Here is a 3,141-nt window from a genome sequence, read left to right on the forward strand (position 1 = left end):
ATAATATACATGTATGAAAATGATATAATGAACCCCACTATGTACAAATGCTATGCTAATAAAAATTTATAAAATTCCTCTATCATGTGTATATAATTCAAACAGTACATATTAAATTTTTGAAGCACATATGAAGATAGTTAATTTTTTGTGACTATGATTTATGTTTTTGTTAAGGTATACAGGTACTCAGTATTATTCTTTACTCTGTAAACATAGTTGAGAGGTATAGGACAAAGCACATAGTTTGGCCAATATTATTTATCTCAAGATACATGCACTCACATTTTAAAAGTATTAACATGTATCAAATTATAAGAAAAAGAATTAAACATGCAATCCATCTAATTTTTCTCAAATTATGCTGTTTTTACTTTCATGTTAGACAGATATTATAACAACATTGAAACAAGGTTTGTGGGAGGCACATGTTACATAAGCATGTGGATTCCCAGTCATGTTTATGAACCAATAAAAGGTTCCTCGAACTATGTTCTAAAGAACACAGCTCACAAAATCTCAACAGAAAATTGGAATATTAAAGAGCCTTGTTTGTGCCTGGCATGGTGATATGCACCTGTAATCCTAGTACTGGACATGTAGAGGAAGGAGAATCAGGAGTTCAAGGTGATTTTCTGCTGCATAGTGACTTTGAGGCCGGCCTGTGTTACATGAAACCATTTCAAAAAACAAAAATAAATAAATAAAGATAAGCAGGATTTCATCAAACAGACAAGATGAAGAGGCAGGGAACTGAATGAATTTTTAATCATTTTAAAAAAAATTATCTGAGAGACAGTATGGGCATGCCAGGACCTCTTGCCACTGCAAGTGAACTGCAGACTCATGTGCCACTTTGTACATGAGCTTTCCATGGGTGCTGGGGAACTGAACTTGGGCCAACAGGCTTTGCAAGCAAGTCCCTTTAACTGCTGAGCCATCTCTCCAGTCCTGAATGGCATTTTGATAACGGACTTGAACACAGCTAAATGCATGAAATTTGCAGAAATGTGAGTTCAGTAGAGCTGAAGCATGAAGTACAAATAGACAGGAAACGAGGCAGAATTGGAAGGTGGAGGCAGATTGTGAAAATTCTAGAATGACAATTTAAGAGGATCAGATTGCTAACATGAAGAGGATCAAACAAAAATGAGTAATTCTAAAGGAGGATGTAGCATGATCAGGCTTATGGTTAAAAAATGCAAACAGCAGTGTGGAGAGACATATGAAACAGAGGCAGTGGGATTTTGTAAGAAGTGCTACAGAGCAGAGTTCAAGGACTGGGGTAATGAAAAGATGGCCTGAGGCATTTGGGGGATGAATCTAGCATTCTCGTGTTAGGGAGAGCTAGATACCCCCTTACCCACCATGCAAACCCCAGGAAGAAAGCTGATCTGAACACCATTTCCTCAATGTAAAATGGTGTGAATACTAGTTACTGCCTCTGAGGCTTGTTGTGAGATTTATTTAATGAAGGAGAAATAATGTATAAAAGCATTTTTATACATTAAAATGCAGAGCCTGGTAGAAAAATAATGTTCAAATAGCTACAATTTAAATTGTAACTATCAGGGGAAAAGGAGAGACTAAGATGAGTCCCAAGGACAGGCTTACTGCTGCTTTCAATCCCATACCCAATGCTGTATTTACACTGTTGGTTCAGACAGTGTCAAGACCAGCAGCAGCTGCTGCACCTGTGAACTTGTCAGAAATGTAGATTACTACATCTCACAGAACTCGTGGGATTAGGGCCCAATATTTCAGACAACCCTTGGAGCCAACTGTGGTATATGCTGTGTGAGAATTGCTGACTCAAGCATGTAATCACCAGCCTGAGCTCTTCAAGTCCCTCTCAACTTTCCTTTGAATTATCATCATTGAGGTCACTGACATTACAATCACGAGAGTACCCCCACTCCCAAACCGATTATGGAGCATTAAACAGGACAGAAAAAGAAAATAGTGTCACCTAGTCATCACACAATTACTAATGGTTTATAATTACTACTGAACCCATTCATTTGGTCCTAACATAAAAATATACCTGTTGTCAAATATTAAGTCATTTCTATCCAGCTGAGTCAAGATTAGAACAAATATTTCCAAACTTTTAAATTTCATTGAACCAGGCTCCTTCTACAATATCAAAGATATTTTTCAAAAATAAAAATATTATTGTCAACTTGGTTATTATAGACATATATATTCATTAGAATAGACAATTGAGCCAGGCATGGTGGCATGCACCTTTAATCCCAGCACTCGGGAGGTAGAAGTAGGAGGATTACCATGAGTTAGAGGACACCCTGAGACTACATAGTGAATTCCAGGTCAGCCTGAGCTACAGTGAAACCCTACCTCGAAAAACCAAAATAGTAATAAATAAATAGACAATTGAAAGTATAGGAATTTTTTGTGGCTAGGATTCAGGCCTTCAGGCATGCTGAGTAAAGCTATTCATGGGAACTTTTAGTAAAAATTAAAGCATAAAATAATTTACCTGTTAGCTAAACTTAAATATTTTACACTTTTTAAAGTATTTGAAATAGAGCTGTGCTTGTAATCCCAGCACTTGGGAGATAAGAGGCAGGAGGATCCAAAGTTCATGGTCATCTTTAGCTACATAATGAGTTTGGAGGCCAGTCTAAGTTATAGAAGATACAGAGGAGATGGCTCAGTCTTTAAGGCACTGGCAGCTTTGCAAATTTGGAGTGTGGGTGTCACATCACTGGTCCCCAGGGAGGAGTCCTATAATCCCAGCATTTAAAAACTGGGAAATAAAGGGGAAAGTGTGTGTGGGGGAGGGTATTACCATGGAATATTTTTTATAATCATGGAAAATGTTAATAAAAATTGTGAAAAGAAAAAATAAATAAATAAATAAATAAAAACTGGGAAATGCAGAGCATGCTGTGCTTGGAAGGTAGAGACAGGATATCCCCCAAACAAAAAGGTTAACTTGATTAACAGAATCAGTAAGCTCTGGGTTCAGGTGAGAGACACTATCTCACTAAATAAAGTGGAGAGTGATTGAGGAAAACTCCCACTTTTGCACACACTGATGCATGCACACCCATACATGTGCATACAAGCAAACATGCACACACACACATATGCAAAATAAAAGCCTGAAACAAAAAA

At 37.2% G+C, this 3,141-nt stretch overlaps 1 non-coding gene across 1 annotated transcript; it reads right to left on the reverse strand.

The window, feature by feature from the left end:
* Positions 1 to 379: 379 nt before the first annotated feature.
* On the reverse strand, positions 380 to 480 carry LOC123457955. The gene has a single exon (XR_006635303.1). It is a non-coding gene; the product is annotated as a small nucleolar RNA U13 (small nucleolar RNA).
* Positions 481 to 3,141: the final 2,661 nt, after the last annotated feature.

The sequence above is a fragment of the Jaculus jaculus genome, chromosome 1, assembly GCF_020740685.1.
Source record: "Jaculus jaculus isolate mJacJac1 chromosome 1, mJacJac1.mat.Y.cur, whole genome shotgun sequence".
Lineage (NCBI taxonomy): Eukaryota > Metazoa > Chordata > Mammalia > Rodentia > Dipodidae > Jaculus > Jaculus jaculus.